This window comes from Papio anubis, chromosome 2 (genome assembly GCF_008728515.1).
Source record: "Papio anubis isolate 15944 chromosome 2, Panubis1.0, whole genome shotgun sequence".
Lineage (NCBI taxonomy): Eukaryota > Metazoa > Chordata > Mammalia > Primates > Cercopithecidae > Papio > Papio anubis.
The window spans coordinates 172,707,408-172,729,359 of NC_044977.1; the positions used below are offsets into that span (position 1 = coordinate 172,707,408).

The 21,952-nt window shown below is 39.8% G+C and overlaps 1 long non-coding RNA gene across 1 annotated transcript; it reads right to left on the minus strand.

Annotated features, from left to right (window-relative positions):
* Window positions 1-490: 490 nt before the first annotated feature.
* On the minus strand, window positions 491-20,593 carry LOC116273844. The gene is made up of 3 exons (XR_004182311.1): window positions 5,263-20,593; window positions 4,695-4,805; window positions 491-2,499 (listed from the first exon to the last, which is right to left on the minus strand). It is a non-coding gene; the product is annotated as an uncharacterized LOC116273844 (long non-coding RNA).
* Between the last annotated feature and the right edge of the window lie 1,359 nt (window positions 20,594-21,952).

The window sequence follows — 21,952 nt, forward strand, 5'->3', positions numbered from 1 at the left end:
AAATCCTTGCCTGAGTGCTTCCTTTTGAGGGATAGTCAAAATAAGAGAATCTCAGTAACACTCTCACTCAGAATCCCTCAGAGTTGCTTGGGCTCTGCCCCACAAACACTCCTTTGCTTATCTTACCATTTCACTATTAGATGAATCTTTTTCTGGTGACCACAGCATTTGCAATATAATGATTTTCATGCTTATCGGCTTCATGGCTTAGAAAGTATATTAGTCCATTCTCATGCTGCTATAAAGGACTGCCTGAGACTGGGTAATTTATAAAGAAAAGAGGTTCAATTGACTCACAGTTCCACGTGGCTGGGGAGGCCTCAGGAAACTTAGAATCATGGCAGAATGGGGAAGCAAACATGTCCTTCTTCACAGGATGGCAGGAAGGAGAAAAATGAGTGAAGGGGAGAAAAGCTCCTAATAAAACCATCAGATCTCATGAGAACTCACTATCACAATAATAGGATAGGAGAAACTGCCCCCATGATTCAACTCTCTCAACCTGGTTCCTCCCATGACACGTGGGGATTATGGGAACTACAATTCAAGATGAGATTTGGGTGGGGACATAGTGAAACCACATGAGGAAGTTATTCCATTTTTTTAGTTTTATTCTTCATAGCAAACCTATTAGGTGAGCATGTTAGTTCTTATTAGGCCCATTTTATAGATGAGGTAAAATTGGCCCAGATAGGTTAGTGATATCACTTAAAGTCTAAAAGAAAGTTTGTGACTATTTTCTGTTGAATCCCATTACATAGATTCTCTATTATGCACCTTGGCTTGCTCTATATTTCACAGTCTGGAATAATATGGAGAACTATGACTGAATGATAATCAGAGAATGAATAATGACCTATTGATTAAAAATAAATAAGACTGTTATAGTGCTTAATACTGTTAAGTTTTAATGTTTTTCCCACAAATTCAATAAATTAGTAATACAGTTTGAACAGCAAGGTGTTTAACCTTATCTGCTAAAAAAAAAAAAAGATAAATAAAATATGAAAAATAAAGGTCACAGTTTAAAAAAGTAACTGCCTCTCCCCTTTTTGTATACATTTCTCCCCTTTAGAAAACTTCCTGTTAGAGCTAATTAATTGGTCAACATAAGATCATGTGCAAAAGGTACTGTATTCTCTGTGGAAAATTTTGAATTGATAGCATAAGATGGAGTTGCTTTGGGCAAAAGTCTGAGATTTCAATCACACCAAAACTACAGAGGAGTTATTAACACGTATAAATAACAACCAGCACATCTCTCACGAACATGCAAAACTTATTGATTATCTCTTCTCTTGAGGCTGTTCCCCAGACTGCAACTCTGTGTTCTGTTTTACTTAGGTTCTCAATCTTAAAGAATCCCATCAGTCCTCCCATTTCAGACTACACTCCTTGTGGATCTTCCTTAATCTAAAACTGAAGATCTCTTATTTTGTTTGGACTCCAGCCTCTTATCTGTAACTACCAGCTGGAAATTTTAATTTAAATATCCTAGTATGGCTTAAAACTCAGTATGTGTAAAAGCAGACTTTTGAGTTCTTTCCCAACATGACTGTCTATGTCTATACACTCCTGTACTCTAAAAATCTTGTGTCTCCTTTGACTCATTCTTCTTTGTTCTCCCCTCCCAACGACTAATTCTATCATTTTTTCCTATTCAAAATGGAATACCATTGCCACAACATCATATAATTACCTCTGCCTGAGTCACATCAACAGCCTTCCTTACCCACTGAGCCCTTCCCTGTCCTCCAGTTTCATGCTCCTTCGTGTATCATTGGGGCATGGGACCAAATCCCCCACTGACTCCATGCAGCAAGTGTAACTTCTTCTGTGGGATTCTCAAGATCCTTTCTAATATGTCCCCATTTTGGTCCAACTCTATTCTTTTCATTCTGCTATATGTACTTTCAGTTTTGATCAATGTCCAAAGTCCCAGAGATCTCTGGTCACTGATCAGAGTTCCGCTCACTTTTTTTTTCCATTATTTTACACAGGTGCATAATATAGAGGTTCCCTAAAGTCGGGGTTTAATTCCTATTCTCTGTTCATAAATGTGCCTACCACAGTGTTAAGCACAAGTAGAAGCTCAATAATTATTCATTATCTCATTAAGTTAATGTCTACAACATGATTTTTGAGAGTTAAGGAGTGCATATTTCAGGTGCCAATTAAAAAAATCCACTATACTGGATATGCATTACAGTTGGTGCAATGCTTCAGGGTTTATAGGCTGGGAGGGACTCTGTGGCCCACTCCTCAGGCAGAAGTACATTGTTGCTCAAGCCAATGATTTGGTTGTCAGAAGGCACAAAGTCCAGGCTCAGGATCTAGTGGGTCAACTCTCTAGTTTCTGATCATATTCCATATCAAGATGTTACTGATTTACCCTGGAACAGAGAGGGAAAGGATAGTATTGGGGGTGTCTTGCCTCTTATCCTCTCTGTCCACTCAACCAAGACCTCATTCTTGCTGAGTCCAATTCTGTTCTCCTGGCTGTAGAAAAAAGAACAAAAAATAATCTTGTATCTGGAAACAGGAAAACAAATACTGCATATGGGCTCATATTATAAGTTGTATCTTTTATATATGAGTCGCATTGCTTGAACCTGACTACTTAGAAACAGAGTTGAATTCAGAGTCAGTGGTCCCCAATCCTGGCTGTTGATCAGTGTCTTGGAGGGAGAGAGGTTGGATTCAAAAACACTGATGCCTGGGCTCCAACAACCACAGATAAGGATTTGGTAGCTCAGCAGTGGAGCCCAGGCATATGCAATTTTTAAAAGCTCCCCTGGTAATTGTGAGCATCCGGGGTTGGAAACCATTGTTCTAGATGTAGCAGCATGAGGTGAGTGAACGTTAAAATTCCTCTTCTGTGTTAAAAGCCTACAATTTGAATGAAGAAACCCATTGCTGTATCAAAGAAAGTGCTTCTGGGCTAGGAAACATGGCTTGATGGAGGAAGATTATGTTCTATATCCCATATCACTCATTTTGATTATCCAACATCGTAGGCTGTAATACAGCTATATGCTTAAACTACTCTCCTTTAGAAAGTTAAAGGAAATAGACCTGTTGGCTTGTATTGACTGAGGATTTTGAATGACTATAACTTGCAAAACCTATTGACCTCATACATTGTAGCTAAGAAGTATTTTAAGCCTAATCAGAAACTTCCTTTTAAATCTTTTCAAGTCGATAAGGTTCAACATTAAATCAACAAGTAGAAGAGGTTCAAGTAGAAATTTGTCAAACAAGGACAAATTCAAATGATGTTCACTTAAAGGAAATTGATGTACAAAGAGGGAAAGAGAAAACTCTACTTTCTCAAAATAGTGAACGTCATAATTTCCCTATAATTCCTGGAATGCCTATCATCTTCTCTTGTGTTCCCTTCCATTTTCCTATTCAGATAATATGTTTGTATTTCCATATGAAATGTCAGATTACATCACTCGCCCACCCATTACGGAAGTTACCTGGAAATATTTTGATCTTCCACAGAAAGTCTTTATGCATTCTTGCCACCACCATTAGTGTGTTTTCAACTTAAAGTATCATCAAATGAGTTTTCACTTTGAAATAAACATAATCGTTCTTAGAAATGGAAGAAAGTGTTGTTTCAGAAAAGAGCTGACTCTGTGGCTGGGCTCCTGGGAGTGTCCTTTATAGACCATTGGTACTTACCCAATCAAAGGACTTCACAAACGTGGAGACTGTTGATTTCAAGGAGCCTTATGGGAAAGTTCATTTTCCACTTCAAAATAAAGCCCAAAGGATTTGAAACTTTATTAGGTATTCATTCCTTTGGGTTAATTTATTGCTAGATTTTATTTAGTTAACCTGTTCACAGTTATTTGTACCATATTCTGAGCTAGTTCATTAACCACTTTCTGCTGTGACCTCCAGCTGTTATTTTTGTCTGGATCAGGGAGAATAAGATGGGTGGAGTCATTTCAGGATGTATCAAATTGATGTGATAACTATGGGCCCCTCAATAAAAGGGCAGGAATTCTACTATAGCAATTGAAGATATCTGTCTGAGCAGTGAAGTAGGACCACGTGAGGTCAAGAAAATTGTTTCTCCAGGAGGTCTAACACATTATATAATGTGCAAATACATACACTTAGCCTCTAACTTTCTCTACCTCACTTAGTCACAGACTGGAAAAAGAAAATTGATAAGCTCTTGGACTCTACATGCCTCCATCTGGATTCTTGGGGATTTTCTGAGTGAATTGTGAAGGTCTTGTTTACCATGTATTTGACCATCCTTTAAAAAGTTTTCAACTGGAGCCCAGCATGGTGGCTCACGTCTGAAATCCCAGCACTTTGGGAGGTCAAGGAGGGTGGATCATTTGATGTCAGGAGTTCAAGACCAGTCTGGCCAACATGGTGAAATCCCGTCTCTACTAAAAATACAACAATTAGCCAGGTGTAGTTGTGGACACCTGTAATTTCAGTTACTTGGGAGGCTGAGACACAAGAATCTCTTGAAACCAGGAGGCAGAGGTTGCAGTAAGCTGAGATCACACCACTGCACTCCAACCTGGGTGACAGAGCAAGACACCATCTAAAAAAAAAAAAAAAAGAAAAAAGAAAAGAAGAAGAAAAATGTTTTCCACTGTACAATAGTACTAAAATGGAGAGAGAGAAATGTAGTGTGATTTTTCTTCAGCCTTCCCCCCTACCTTGAGATAGTCCTAGGCAGGATGACGGGTCTGCAGTGTGAACTCTTCCCCAGGTCTGACTGGGCAACCCAGAAGTCTGACCAACTCGAAACAGCAGAAGGATGTACAAGCCTAGGAGAAGGTTACAAGACAAGTTTGCAGAAAAGTTGGAATATCACCTGCCATGTTCTCCCGCTCACTAGGGCATCATTATCTTTCAACTCATCCAAGGGGACCCCTTGGACATATTAGATCCTTTACACAGTCAATCATCAAGCACAATCCATGTTCCACTAATGTTCCATCAGTGACTTCTCTCCTCCATACACTATAGCACTTCCACTTATTCAGACCTTCATTGTCACCTGGGATACAGCAGCTTCATTCTACCTGATCTCTCTGTGACCAGTCTCCGTCCCTATTAATCCACACCCCACAATATGGCCAAAAATATGTCCTAAGAACATAAATTTTCTTTCCTGAAACTTCAAAGATTTTCTCATCACCCAAGGAGGATTTTCCTAATAATGGGACACTTGGCACTGGTAGCTCTGAGAATGCTTTTAGAGGCCCATGATGACAGCGTTACCTCATGTTAAATCCACAGCAGCAACTTCTCAGATCCCTCTCCACTCTTCTACGGGAAAATTTCACTGTAGGAGTGCTTTATGACTGTCATACTCTTCAAAAACCTGCTCATTTCCTTTTTTAGCCAAGAGATAGTAGGCTGGGGCTCAGAGTTGTCTTTAGGCAAAAGTATCTAGAAAGAGCGTAATAATATAGTTTGGTTTTACTTTATGGGTTTCATTTTCTTGTATTTATGACAAATGGTATGGGTTATTATTTACAATGGTAGTAGAATTTTCTTATAGAGTAAGTTTATTTAGTTTAAAAGAAGGTGAGTCCATTTAAAGACCAATTAAGTAAATGGTTAAAGAAGAGATACTGCAGTACTCAGATCTGGCAAAAATTGTGAAGTTGATACTGAATGACTGAAGTTTGGAAAGCCCTGACTTTAGGGGTTACAGTCTATGCTACTCAACATGGCATTTGAGGACTTCAGCGTACGTTCCCACTTCTCCCTCTGGTGACATTGATGACCACCTTGTCCTCTCACTGTATTGTGTCACTGTGCTGAGTGGCACATGCTAGAGTGAATGCCTAGAGTCCTTCCCTCCTCCTCACTTACCTGTGACTTCCAATTCTTTGAGTCTCAATTTTTTGTCATTGTTGTTGCTCAAAGAAATCTCCTGACATCCCATCTCCATTGCCTATGACAGTTGGCTTTTCTGGATTCACTTATTCTTACTCTACTATATGTCAAATCCACCCACACCTCTCACCGTGCTCCCATGGAGCATTTAGTTTAGTATGGCTGCAAACCCTGTAAAGGAATGATGTGCCATTCTCCACATATATAATATCTAAGTAATCTCCATAATAATAATACTAGAAAGGAGAACTGTGATGCTAATATCACAGATATGAGAATACCAAGATACAGAGATTAACTTTCTCAAGGTCATAGAACTACAAATGGATAGTACCCAACTATGCCAAGGGGAAGACAGGGGAGCGGGATACTTTTTGGATAGGTGCTGTTGGTTCAAGCCACATTCAAATGTAAATACATCTGGATATCACCATCTTGACTATTTGCCACCATACAGAGGAATGCAAAGGCATCAGAGACTGTGCCTGCAGCCAGTAGTGCCGAAACTCTTCTCCCTTCTGTCTGTGAGGCAGAGATGACACAGTCTCTGAGTGCACATGGTCCCAGTCCCTGAAAGGAAGCAACTGTGATACTGTGGGAGACTCAACAGCAAAGACATTGACTAGTGCCTATGAACATTGCTGCTGGATACTGCAGGAGGCAGGATGGGAGAAGCAGATTACATTTCCTTCATACTTTAAAATAATTTAATTTTTTCTCATGCAGTCTAAATGCTCACTGCTTTAGACTAGCAGTGTGTTTTCATTTCATTTCATTTGCACTATCTAATTTCTGCTCACATCCACCCTGAGATAGCTAGCCTTTTCAAATAAAGTCAGGCATGCTTTCTTAGTCTACAGTTAAGAAAACTGAAGTTCAGAGAAGCTAAATTTTGTCCAAGATCGCACAACTGCTTAATTCTGAGAGCTGAGGGTTGAATCTGAACTGCTGGTCCCGAAACCAATGCTTTTTCTATAATGCCATGTGTGTTCCCATAAGGAAGAGGTCAGAGTTGTGTTGTTTTGTATTCACATTACCTCTGAAAGTGTCATACCAGCTGGCTGGGGATTATTTCTAGTCTAAAATGGTATGGGAAAAGAAAAGGATCACTTACAACAAATCCTAGACTTGATGTCTTCATGAACCACAATTCAGCAAAACATTCTGTGGAATGGTTGTGTCCAGATTGGCATTGCTGTGAGAAATCATCAGTGCTGCCACTGGGAGCCAGAAAAAAAAGTCCTTCCTGGTATGGCCAGACAGCCTCTCTGCTTTGTGACCCATCAGTAGGGTCTAAAGTTCAACTCCTTCCTAATTTCTCTTCTGCTGCTCATTCCCCACTAACAAGTTCAATCTCAACAGCTAGGGCACTAGCAATGTCGAGTCTCAGCAGCTGGGCTCTGTGCCACTGTCTTCAGACAGTGATGCAGAAACTAAGCATCAACCATGGCAAAAGGCTGGTAGAGATATAATATCTACTGTTTATGATGCAGTGTAGAACATGGAGCCATTCCCTCAGCCCCTTCTGCCCTCTGCCTCAAAGATGGACTTCCATTTCCATTTGATTGAGGGAACAGATTACCTTCCTTGAATGTGTCCATATCCAACTTTATCTTCTACCACACACCCGTGCTTTACTCTCACCAGACTCTTCTACATTTTTCCAGGGGGCTCACGACACTCATGCCCTCATGACCTTTAACAATTTCTTCATCTAGAATTACCTGCCTTATCTTTTCCATGTCAAAAAAAACTCTGCTTATCTTTAACACTCAACTCAAATACCACCTCTCTGGGGACATTCTCACTGTTTCCTCCTCTATTCCTCTTCTGAAACTCTATAACTCCTTAGTTCTTACACCTCATATCATAGAAGTTACGAGCACTTGCTTTAGAGTCATAGAGTTAGGCTCAAAACCAGTACCTCCAATTACTGATAATAATACTAAGAAGCCCATCAATTGCTCAGAATATTTCTTCACTCATCTTAGAATAGGAATAATAATAAGATCCTCTTCAGGAGACTGGTTAGGAGCTAAATGGCATGGAATAATAATATACATTTATCATAATGCCACAATGTAGATAAAACACTATAATAATTCGTTTTACTTCTTTTGCTACAAATAAGATTTCCCACTCCATACTTTGCAGAGCAGTTACTTGGATACATGCCATACACTCATTGCAGTGGGTTCAGTCTCTAGGCCTCCCAAAAGGATTGAGTGGGGAAGGGAAGAAATGATAAGGATATGAAGATTGAAGCAAGTACAGATTTTTATTTGCCATTTTCTGCACATCAGAAAACTACTGTAGACTCAACAATGTGCTCCTGCTCTTCCAGTTGCAGTCATTTAAGCCAGAATATCTATGACTTTGTGAGTACAACCGCTTCCTCCTCAAGGTCCCTGATACTGTGAAGAATCTGGAATTCCTGATCCCTGCCAAAAAAAGAATACTGCCTGCCAAAGAGGTTGCAACTCTGGATTTTCCCAGGGGGAAGCCATAAAGATTCCTCACCTCATTTCTTAGAGCACTCTCAAGACTAGCGTCTTAAGGCTTTCCTGTTCATAGGTCCTAATTTTAATTCCCAAGACCCAGAAACATACCTGAGAAGTGTTGGCTAGGAGACATTCCAGTGGGAAATGTTAGTCTCTCTGTGAAGATAGCTAATACTTACACAGAACTCACTCTGTACTAGGTACTTTTTTTTTTAAAAGGGCTTTAAAGAGTCTAACTCATTTAATTCTCATAGTGATCATAAAGGGTAATCACTATTATTATCCTCATTTTACAAATGAGGAAACTGAGGCATGAAGAAGCTAACTTACAAAGATTGCACAACTAAAAAGCATTCGAGCTGGGACTCAAACTATAATCGCACCTCCGAGCCATGCCCCATTAAAAAAATAGGCAGACAGCTGGAAAGTCACTTATACAGATGTAAATTTAAATACTGATTTAAACTCTCTCCTTGAGACTCTGATACACTACCACTTTCCCTAGTACCTGTTCCGCCCTCTTCCCCAAACTACCTTAGGTGCCACTTATTTATTTTTCTCTTATCATTCTGCATCCACCTCAACCCTGGATCTCCCCACCCCTACCCAAGACTGTGGACCCTGAAGAACAGATAACATTTTTATTCATCTTTGCCACACCATTGTCTAGCAAAATGCCTGACACAGCAATATTTCGAGAATAAATGAATAAATGATGGAGGCTATATATCTGTCTATTAAATCTATGGGAATCAATCTATGCTATTTCATTTCTAGAGAGTAGGGACAGTCCTTTTTATATCTTCATACCCCCCTAAATGATTAGTAGCTATCTCATAATAAAGGCTCCTTGAGTGCTAGTTGAAAGAATAAATGAATAAACAACCCTTTTCTGGAAGTCCTGGTAAATCTTGCCCCTGCCTCTTTCTCTGTTCTGTGTCTCTCTAATGCTTTAGCCCCCACAGGCTTCATCTGTGTAGCTTATTCATGTTTAAAAATGAAGATGACACTCTACGGTCTTAGAAATATTCTAGACTCCAACTGCTATTTTTAAAAGGGACAAGTGCAATTGTGGTTACAGATCTATGTGAGGAACAGCAGGAGTTTATCATTTGTTGGTGCTGTGGAATAATTCCAACATTTATGGTTCATTTCTCCCTTTCTCCTTCATCGTGTTTTCTCAGTTCCCAAGCTTGATAATGTCCTGCCATGTTATGAGAAAAATAGTACTAAATCTGATGGCAAGTCTGTGTTTAGGGAGTCCGGAAACACATTCTCTCTCTCTCTCTCTCTGTGTGTGTGTGTGTGTGTGTGTGTGTGTGTGTGTTTGTCTCTTTCTCTCTCCTCTCCTCTCTCTCTCTCTTCTCATCAAAAATGGCAGAGGTGGGGGCCGGGGTGTCCTGAGAGTAGTTAACTACCCTCACCATATTGTATCATTAGGGGCACTGTAGAGGATCCAGAAATAAATAATTTAATATAGCTTTTCTCTTTCTCTTTTTCCTGGTCTCTGAATTAAGGAGAAGATGACTAGAAATGTCATCCTCTACACTCTACATGCCAATATTTAGCTGGTAGGGAAACCTGGAGCCAAGGGGTCTGTTGAGTCCCTTTTAAGTGACAGCATAAAATTCTAGTAGGTAACAGTAGCCAACCTGTAAGGTGGCCCACAGTCATCTCTGCCTCCTGGTATGCATGCCTTCATACAGTTCCCTCCCGTATTATACTAGGGTTGGTCTCTGTGACCAATAACCCAGTAACACATAACAGAAGTGATGATGTGTCACTTCCAAGATTAAATTCTATATCTGCTGTGACTTTCATGTGGGTCTTGCTCTTTCTGTCTCTCAGGTCATTCACTGTGGTGAAGCTAGCTCTGTGTCTGTAAGCAGCCCTATGAGCATGCCTGCATGGTAGAAAACTGAAGTTAATTACCAACATCCATGTGAGTGGACTTGGCTCTTCGAGCTCATCAAAGCATTGGGATGACTGTAGCCCTAGACTGTAGTCAAGATGTAAACATCTTGACTGTAATTTCACAAGAGATTGTCAACCAGAACTATCCATCTAAAATGTTCTGATTCCTGATCTCAGAAGCTGGGTGAGATCATCAATGTTTATTGTTATAAGCTGTTAAGTTTTGGAATAACTTGTTTTGCAGCAATAGTCAACTAATGCAGCCTTGTGGTTAATGCAAGGAATTGAAATCAGACTGGGGTTGACATTGCCACATTTTAGCTGTGTGAATTCTGTGGGTTCCTTATTTCTCTGAATTCTGAATTTATCATTTAAAAACAGCAACCTCAACTCATAATACCTACCTCATACAGATATGATTCAATGGGGAAAATACGTGTAAACACACTTAGCACTGTGATTGCCACATAGTTCAGTGTTCATTAGCTCAACAGTAATTTAAAGAAACTCTCAAAATAAATATAAATATTTCAAAACCCTCTTTTATCGCCATTTGGAGTACAGCTAGTTCTAATGTAAAGCAGTGGAGAAAACATATTTACTAGTAAGAATTCAATGAGCAGTACAGATGAGATGGGCAGGAAGTAGGTGAAAATGTTGGTTGTCTGGTAGTCTAGAAGGGAGCTCAAAGCCTGATTCATTTGCATATTAATGTAAATTCCCACAGAGAGATTTTTAGCTATCCAGTAGGACCTGAACACTGTTTGCACAAAGGCCCAAACCCTGATGAGATGTCCTGCTTGTAGAGATTTGAATCTTTTCTCCTTTATTTATGGTTTAGCCTCAGGAAAATCCCCATTAAACATGAAGACATAGTTTCTCATTACACAAACGGAGACACGGAAATGCAGAGAATTTAGCCTCTTGCCTCAGGTTCCCAGATAGACATGCATAGGATTAGAACCCTGGTCTTCTGCTCTGCCTCCGAGTCGCCTGCGTCATCTGTGAGTTGCAAGGAGACATCCCGGAGCAGCTGAGACACATTCAATCCCTTATGCTTGCTTTGCTAAAAGGAGAGTGACTATGAAGCCAAGCATAGCAACTTATGTCTAACACATGTTAAGTACGACTCAGGCCAAATGTATTGCCTGGGAATTCCGCTCAGTGCTCTGATTCTCACTCTCTACATGTCAAAAGTAGTTTCTGCAGAGCGTTAGCAGTGACAAACCCTGTAAATCTAATTGCTCCTCAGGTGGTCTGGATGTGGTCTGAGGCTACCGTTAGGCTCATTTCATCATACTGGGGTCACCACTGACCTTTTAATGCTTCGATGCTATTGGAGATACTGTGATTTTGGTGCTGGGATGCTGCTGACCTCTTCATAGTTCTGTGATGCTGAGGTTGCTGCTGAATTTGTCAAGGTTTGGTTCTATAGTGCCAGGAATGTTACTGATTTTCTCATGGTCAGAAGCAGCTTGCTGAAAAGAAAAGCTTTCCTGTGCAGATATTAATGGGAAGGATTTGCCAGCTCCATACTCACCTTGCACGTGAAGGCTCTCTCATGATTACAGCCCAAATTGAAACTCAAGAGTCTGCAATGGTTGCTGGCTTTGTAGAATAATTCTCCCAAGCTGCCGGTTTTACACAAACTTTTTGGGCTATTTTCCCAGGTTTCTCAAACTGGAGCTCCAGATACAAGAATTTGTTAGATACACATAGTTTACAACAGCATGCTCAGAATGAGGACCAGCTAAAGTCACTTTTCTCTGTGCTGGTTTGGGGCATGCTCTGCTTGTTTCAAAGGCCATAGCCATGGAATGCTAGAGAGTGTGGTAAGATTGGCTAGTCACCAGGGTAGTGCTTACCAAAGTGTCTCAGACATGTTTATGTTATTCCTTTATGATCTGCATGCTCACCACTTTAAGTCTTTCCCCCTCCCAACTTTATTGAGGTGTGATTGGCAAGCAAACACTGTATGTATGTAAGATGTACAACATGATGTTTTGATATGTGAATACATTGTACAGTGATTCCTCCAATCAAGTTAACCTGTCCATCACCTCACACACTTTAGTGAGAACACTTAAGATCTATTCTTTTAGAAAATTCTAGTATATAATACATTATTATTAACTAGTCACCATGCTGTATATTGTATCTCCAGAACATACTCATTTAACAATTCTGACACATAGTCCCCAATTTCCCCACCTCCTGCCCCTGGTAACCACTGTTATACTCTCTATTTCTAATGATCAACTTCTGTAGATTCCACACATAAGTAAGATCATGGGGTATTTGTCTTTCTGTGTCTGCCTTATTTCACCTAGCATAATGTTCTCCAGGTTCATCCATGTTGTCACAAATGGCAGAATTCGCCTTCTTTTTAAGCCCAAATAATATTTCCTGTAATGCATACACACACATATACATACACATACATTTTATCTATCCTTGCACCTATTGACAGACACTAAGGATGTTTCCATATCTTGCCCATTGTGAATAATGCTGCAATGAATATGGAGTGCAAATATCTTTTGGACATGCTGCTTTTATTTAAGTGCCTACTCAGCAGAGGGATTACTGAATCATATGGTGGTTCTATTTTTAATTTTTTAGGAACCTCTATACTATTCTATATAAGGCTTGTACTAATTTACATTTCCTCCAACAGTGTACAGCGATTCTCTTTTATCCACATCCTCACCAACACTTGTTATTTTTTGCCTTTTTGATAACAGCTATCCTAACAAGTGTGAGATAATATCTTGTTGTGGTTTTCATTTGCATTTCCCTGATGGTTAGTGATGGCAAGCACCACTTCATGTACCTATGGGTCATTTGTATGCCTTCTTTGGGAAAACATCTGTTCAGATCCTTTCCTGATTTTTTAATTGGGTTATTTGATTGACTGGTTGGTTTTGCTGTTGAGTTGTGTGAGTTCCTTACAGATCTTGAATATCAGCCCCCTATCAGATATACAGTTTCCCAATATTTTTTCCCATTCAGTTGGTTGCCTTTTCATTTACTGATTGTTTTATTTCCTGCAGAAGAACTTTTCTGGTTTGATGTGGTGCCACTTATTTATCTTTCCTTTTGTTGCCTGTACTTTTGGTGTCAATATTCATTACCAAAACTAATGTCAAGGACCATTTCCCTTATGTTCTCTTTTAAGATTTTTACAGTTTCAGGTCTTATGTTTTAGTATTTAATCTATTTTGAGTTTATCATCGCTCTTTCCAAATGTTGCTTACTTAATGAGACCTTTCCTGGACCACTCTATGTGAAAGTGCAGCTCTTCCTCCAATACTTCCTCTGCCCTTCCTTGCTGATCTGTTACTCTTCGGACTTATCACCTTCTAACAAACTAAATAGTTTATTTTGTTTACACTAAAATGTGTGGCAAAATATTTCATTTGTTTATTTACTCTGGGTTCTCAGAACCTAGAACAGTGTCTGAGAACTCAAATATACTAAGTAAATAATGATTACATTAATTAATATTGACAAAATTAAGAGAAGGAACACATACTTTGCTTTGCAATCTTTTAACATCACTAGTATATTATATCTTCTTAATATCCATGCCTTCTTAATATTCCCTATGCCTTGCCCCATTTTGATCCTCACCCCAGATTGGCATAGTCAGCACTATTATTATTCTCACTTTGATAGAAGCCAGGCTCGGAGTGGTGACATAATTTTGCTAAATTCACACAGCTAAGAAGTGACATAGCTCTGGTGTGAACAGGCATCTGACTGCAATGAGCTGTGACTCTTGAGTGTTTTCTTCTTACTGATGTCATTAGCGACTTAGAGGTGATCCACAGAAGAATTCTGGAAATCAAAGTCTTAGATGTTTTGATGCCCAAACCTTAGTCGTTTTCCCCTTTCTTTTGAGGAACAATACATTAATCAAGTACTAACCATTTTACTAGAAAGAAAGATCAGGAGCACATAGAGAACAAAATCTTCTTTGCTTTTCTTATTAAGCAATTTCACATCTTGGAAAACATCCAGGTGGAAGCATTGGGTAACTTCAGGCTACTTGGTGGCTTGTGGGGATCCCTCCTACAGTACCCCAGCTGGCTTTGTTTCCCTCTCAGCACAATAATGTGGGGTGTAGTGAGCCAGGCTACCACTGGATGGGGCTCCACATGTCCAGGCCTGTTGCTCCAGAGAACCAGAGATCCATTCAGGGACCTCGGGAAAATGTTTGTTAATAACAGCAGGGAAAGTTCATTGACTCAGACAGATATGGGTTCTGATCTCAGTCTTGTTGCTTGTCATCATGGGACCTTTGTCAAGTTAATTAATGTTTCTAAGTCTTGGTTCCTTAAATAAAAAATAGGGTCAATTCTGGTGCCAGACTGCCTGACCTAGAACTCTGGCTCCTCTACTAGCCAGTTGTGCAACTATAGGCCATACTGTTAATGCTTTGTGCCTTGCTGTCCTCATCCGTACACAGGTATAATTTATTATGGCGATGTGAGAATTAAACTAGTTAATATGTGTAAAGTACTTGGAAGAGTGAGTAGGCGTTACCATTATTATATTATCTGACTCCATTGTTTATTATTAGCACCAAATGAGATACATATGTTGTCTTATGTTTTGGCCTCCCTCTGAAGTAGGCCCTGTGATAAAGATTTGAATGCAAGTGGTTTGTCTGGGAGAAGGTCTCAGGAAGCACTGGTAGGGGGCTCAAGAAGGAAGAGAGAAAAGAGGAGGCAGGTCACAAAGTATGCTAATGGTCAGGGTCCTGTTGCGGACATTAGAGACTCTATTCTGCCAGGGACCCCTGGGAAATAGGGAATCTGTGCCTGAGAGCTACCTCTCCCAAGCGGTGAGGAACGTGCTTATTCACCTAGTCATTGCCATCCATCACTGATTGAGAGTTGCCTTAGCAATATTCATTCCACCTCAGTTCTGAGTTCAGTTTGCAGACAGATTATGTGCTTGAGGCCAGAAAGGCTATGTGGTGAGCAGCTTCAATATGCACAGATGAGTGCTGAGGGGAGGTGGGGGGACTACAGTCCTGCTACAGGACAAGTGTCAGATACAGAACCTGGCTTACAATGGGTTTTCAATAAATGTCTGTAACATTCAATCTACTCTTTTTAAAAAAATCTTCTGTGTCCAGGTTCTATTCTTTATGTCTTTTCTGGCTATACAAGGTGATTCCTCCAAAAGGGGTGAGACAGAGATTTGAGGGCAAGTGGTTTATTTGGGAGATGACACCAGAAGGCAACAATTGGGAAGGGGGAAGTGAGGCAGGGGAGAACAGGCAGCCAGTAGAGGGTATGTTATAGATCAGAGTTCTGCTGTGGGTGACTGAGGCTCAATCCCTCAGGGGGACCCTGGGACAGTGCAGGGCACACCTCAGAATCAATCATCTGTGCAAAGGAGCAAGGATGCTGTAGGATGTTTGTCCACCAAGTCCCTGTCAGTCACCGGATGACGGCTGCTTTGAAGCATTATCTCTCCAGTGTGAGGAAGAGACTTTGCTAATCTCTCTCCTTGCCATCATGTTTCAGTGCGTGCTTAACCCAAATTGAGAGCTGTTAAAGCCCTGGTCTACCCAGATTAGGAATTAGAAGTTAGTGATTTTTGTCCAGCTCCTAAGTACATATTCTCTTGTATCAGAAAGCAGTGTAATCAAGTTCTGGAAAAGCACAGTACATCTGGGCTATTACTGCTCCACCTTTGGCCTCCCCTTCCCCGTTAAGACACCACAACACTAGGCCTGTCCTTCCTGATCTGCCAAAGGCGACATGTTTGCCAGACCCTGCCTGACTATGCAGACACCTATGTCATCCCGACAGAGCCTCCAGCAGACTCTCAGGATGAAAACTCTGTTCATCTCAGTATAAATATCCTCTGCCATGTGTTGTTCACAAGCCACATCCACAGGGCAAGCACATCCCAGAGAACTGAAATTCTAGTTGCTGATGCCAAATGCATTTTCAGGAATGCTTTAAAGTTGAACCACATTGAATCAAACTCAGGGCTCACATTTCTGGTGAGCTCACCCCATCCTGGTTGGGTTATGTTAACTTTGTAGTAGTGTAAACACATGGAACCAAGATGAAACAGAGACGGCTCTGCCAGCACGAGCCTGCTTTAGAAGTGGGGGCACACTCACTGGGAAAAGGTTAGTTGCCTGTGGGATCAGTCCAATGCCATCACCTTCTGGGAACTCGTTATCACAGAATAGCTCTAATGCAATTGGCTTGGGAAGAGGTATGTATGACATCACCTTTGCATGTACTCTTCCTTCTAAAAACATGTAAAATATGTTTTAAATTAATTCCTATTCTCAGCTATTCTTTTTCTACATCTGCACCCTTTGCTCAAGCCACTCTAGTTTATAGGCTATTCACAGAGTCATCAGCACATTCACACCACAGAATTTTGGCCCGTACCATTCTTCCAAATGGAATGCCTTGCTCCCAGGCAATGCTGCACATCCTGCCCATGGTCCCAACTCAGTTGAGTTTCTAATCTTTTTCACTTCTGATGAAATCAGTTGATCTTTCATTCATGGTCTCATTGCAGTCAGCAGAAACCTATGTAATAGCACTTTAATTATTACATTTGATATATGCAGTTGCTTTTCCTAGGTGAATCATGGACTACCTGAGTGCAAAGACTGTACCATTCTCATCTTTATATGCCACAGAACACAGCACACTCTAGGCACACAATAAATATGTGTTGAATTGAGGACAATTCACACAATGAAACTGAAAGAATATTAATTATCTTAAAAATAACCAGAGAGCACACAAGAAACTTCTGGGGGCACCTCAGACCTATAAGAGACATGGCAAGAACCACAGGGCATAGGTCATACATGACATTCTTAAAATATTCAGAAGTCTTTTTGGAAAGATAAATTTAGACAGATGGAAAAATACCAAGTAACTCTTTGCAGCATATGATTAGTGCCAAAAACAACATAAATAATATTTATTTAAAAGCCAAGGATGCAAAGGAGAGAAAAAGAGAGAGTATTTACAGACGTGACCAAGGATAATCACTGTTGTAAGGTGGAGACTGAGTTGAGCCATGACGAACAAGTGGAGACTTAGGTAGGTGGAGAAGAAGCTGAGAAGGAGGAGAAAACACATCCACTCACAAAATCTCTACTGTCACAGAGAAAAACCTAAATTCTGCAGTCTGTCATTCAGGCCTTTCCTATCCAACTGTATAGCTGTACCTACCTATAGTCATGTGTCCATTGAACCAGAACTTCTCAGCACTTAGTATGCAAAGGCATGGTTTTATGCACTACAGATACAATGTTGAGCCAGAACAGTTACTGAGCTTGTGTCTTGGTGGAATTGATAGGTGATAAATAAACAATATGTCATCTATGGTGATGCTATAGAGAGTGACAAGGGTGGTCTATTTTGAATAGGATTGTTAAGAAAGTTTTCTCTGAAGAAGAGATACTTGTGCTGAGACTTGAAAGGTGAGAATAAGTTAGTCATCCAAAAAAAAAGGGGAAGAACTTCAGGTAGAAGAGCAGGAAGAGTCAAAGTCTGAAGATGGTAACAGACCTGTCTTCTTCAAGGGTCATAAGAAAACCATCATGACTGAGATAAGGGGTGTGGTTAATGCAGGTGTATTATAGCAAAGTCAAGACAGCACAAAGCTCTGCAGGCCAGAGAAAGGGATTTGGATAGGAAAGCTCTGCAGTATTCCATGTGAGTAAAGGCCATGTCCTGGGTTAGAGCCACAATAGTGGGGATGAAGATGAATGAATGGATTCCGAGTTCACTTCAAAGTAGAATGAACAGACCTGCTGAACCCTCACCTTGACCCAGTTCATCAGTAACCCATGTTTCATTCCAGCTCCTTTCATCCTGCATACCACACTCCAGCCACAATAGACAACTTAGTTGTCATTTTTTAAACTCTCCTTCTTCCACCCACATACAAACCACATCATGTTTCTAAGATAGAGATTATCATTCATAGATGGTTCTCAGGGCCATCCAATCTTTTTGACCATTGAAATATTATTTTCTCCCCAAAGGCCTCCAAAATCCTCCATTAGAATTTATCTCCTTTCCTATACTCCCTTTTTACTTTATTTATAGCCATCATGACAATCTGCTTTAAGGTGGAAATATTAATACATAATTTTTGTCAGTCTTGGTAGTTAGATTCAACTGAGTGTCTCCCTTGGTACTGCTTTGGATGCAGTAAGCATTCAATATGTGACATATATATATTGAATTTAAATAAATGAAATAAAAGCTAAAAAGTCTGGTTTTTCAGCTTGAAGAACTTAATTCCAGCTTTCCTAGAATAATGATATCCTGATGGTAACAATGATATGATGATGACAATGTTAATCATAATCATAATAATGATACTGGTTATAACTGTTATTCATTTAACACATATGCTGGACACTGTGTTAAGCTGTTTAAAGGTGTCATCCCCACAACAAACCTGTGACACAAGATTTATTATTATTTCCTTTTTCTCGATGAGGAAGCCGAGGTATAAAGAGGTTAAGTAAATTACCTAAAATCATAGAGATAATAGGGCAGGACATGGAGTTAAACTCAGTGCCTTTACTCTCAGAAAACTTGCTCTGAGACAGATCATCATGATGGCTGTTTAAAATATCAGGTGTTGGGAGATAAAAATTGAGCCAGAAAACAAAGTAGGAGGCTCTGGCAAGAGATGGTAAGTTTGAATCAGTACAATTCCCACAATGGAGAAGAGAAGATGAACTTTAGACATATTTATGAGGTGGAATTGACAGTAGTTGATGACTAATTGGATGTAATGAGTGACAGAGAGGTAGATGAAGACCATGTCAAGGTTTCTGTTTAAGGCAGTTGGCTATTTGTTGATGGCATCAACAGACTTTGTGGAGGAAGAAAGACACTGCAGAAAAAAAAAAATAGTTGAACATATCATGATTTGATGTGTTGAGACTGAGATACCTGGGAGGCATCAGTTCTGGCATAACACTTGTAAAACCTTGAATGTGTTGCAATGATATTAATATATTAGGAGATAATTTGAGTATAACAAGAATTTTGCATTTGCTTATGTGTGATTTCATCCACAAAAAAACACTAGGTGAAGGCAGAAAACTGCACACCAGTGAATCAAACTACACAGGAATACCAAAACTTGCACACATGCCTACCTCAAACATCTACCCACTATCCCAGTTTGCAGCATTTGTTTGTTATGAGCCACACCCATCCATATCTGGTTTCACAACTTTCCAACTGATTTTACATAGCCCTCTTTCTACCACTTCAGGGTAACACAGAGTACAATGATTTCAAATCACATTTCTACAAGCAAACTTCAAGCCCTCTTTAAGGTAAAGTGCCATATTTGTGATAGTATTTGTGCATTTATTAACCATTTAATATGTGCAAAATTGTGACATTGCTTTTCTTAGGTTTCTATCTTTTTCTCTGTGTCATTGTCTTAAGTGTATTCGGCTGCTGTAACAAAATACCATAAATCCGGTGGCTGGCTTATAAACAACAGAAACGTATTTCTCATAGTTCTAGAGGCTGGTAAGTTCAAGATCAAGGCATCAGCAGATTCAGAGTCAGGTGAGGATTCACTGCCTCATAGATAACCATCTTCTTATTTGTAACTCCCATGGTGGAAGGGGCAAGAGACATCTCTGGGGTCTCTTTTATAATCCCATGTATGAGAGCTCTAGCCTCATGATTCAATCACTTCCCAAAGGCTTCACCTCAGAATACCACCACGTTAGGGGCTAGGATTTCAAGATAAAAATTTGGGGGAAGATACAAACATTCAGTCCACTAGAGTTACTGGCTGACTGTTCTTCTAACTCTGATTTTCCACAAGTCCTACTGTTTTTGTTGCATGATTTTGCATAATGTTGGAATTCATAAGTCACGTTATAGCAGAACTGACTGTGTTTGGTTGAAAATGGAAATACGGATCTCAGAAAAGGGACAAGATATAGATTTTGCAAGATTTAGCAGGTCAACGGTAGTCAAGGACATGGAAATGGATAAGAGATCTCTGAGAGAATTACGGAAAAATAAAAAGACTGAGGGAAAGACTGTGGGCAAGACTGTGGGGAACACTAGCATTTACATGGACAAAGAGCCAGTAAAAGAAATTTAAAATGAAGTACTGTGAGAGGAAAAAGAACCTTGAGAAACAATGCTGGGAAACCGTAAGGGAAGGAAATTTCTAGAAAGAAAATATGGTTGTGAAAAGAAAAGGTTGTGCAAATCAAAACCACAATAAGATACCATCTCACATCAGTTAGAATGGCAATCATTAAAAAGTCAGGAAACAATAGGTGCTGGAGAGGATGTGGAGAAATAGGAACACTTTTACACTGTTGGTGGGACTGTAAACTAGTTCAACCATTATGGAAAACAGTGTGGCAATTCCTCATGGATCTAGAACTAGAAATACCATTTGACCCAGCCATCCCATTACTGGGTATATATCCAAAGGACTATAAGTCATGCTACTATAAAGACACATGTACACGTATGTTTATTGCAGCACTGTTCACAATAGCAAAGACTTAGAATCAACCCAAATGTCCATCAATGACAGACTGGATTAAGAAAATGTGACACATATATACCATGGAATACTATGCAGCCATAAAAAAGGATGAGTTTGTGTCCTTTGTAGGGACATGGATGCAGCTGGAAACCACCATTCTCAGCAAACTGTCGCAAGAACAGAAAACCAAAAACCACATGTTCTCACTCATAGGTGGGCATTGAACAATGAGATCACTTGGACACAGGAAGGGGAACATCACACACTGGGTCCTATTGTGGGGTGGGGGTAGAGGGGAGGTATAGCATTAGGAGATACACCTAATGTAAATGACAAGTTAATGGGTGCAGCACACCAACATGGCACATGTATACATATGTAACAAACCTGCACATTGTGTACATGTACCCTAGAACATAAAGTATAATAATAAAATAAAATAAAAAAGAAAAGGTCAAATGAAGTATGTTGGTCAAAGAGAGTGAGAGTTAAGAAATAGCCACTGGACTTTGTCACTCAATCATTGGTTCCTCTTTTTAGCCACAACCAGGTGAAGAGAACCTTTACCTAAAAGAGCATAGACATCAGAGCCCTTTAACATTAAATTCAGAGACATAGAGTAGATGAGAAGTGTTTTATTCAAAAAACAGGGTAAGCAGGATTGGAGGAAAGAGGTAAAAGGGTATAGTAAAACGTACCAGACTGAGGCTTAGGAGCTCTGCTCTACTCTTGCATCTGTCACTTACTAGTGGCATGATTGCAAGCATTTCCTCTAGGCAACATTCTCCAGAAATACTTCCTTTAATTATGATGTATCTTTATTAATGGTGTAATTTATAAATCTATCTGGAGCATTTATTGTATTTTTTCCATTTTTATAAAGAGTTGTTTATTTAGCATAAATGATGGGGTAACCACTTCTAGGGAAACCAGGTCTTCTGGATCATAAGGCCAAAAGTGAATCATCACCTACTTGGCAGCAATATAATATAATTGTAGGCAAAACACTGCATTGAAAGCATGAAGAATTGATGGTTAAGAAAGTATACACAGAAAACAGGACCCTTGATCAGAGGTTGGCATACTGTGGCTCGCAG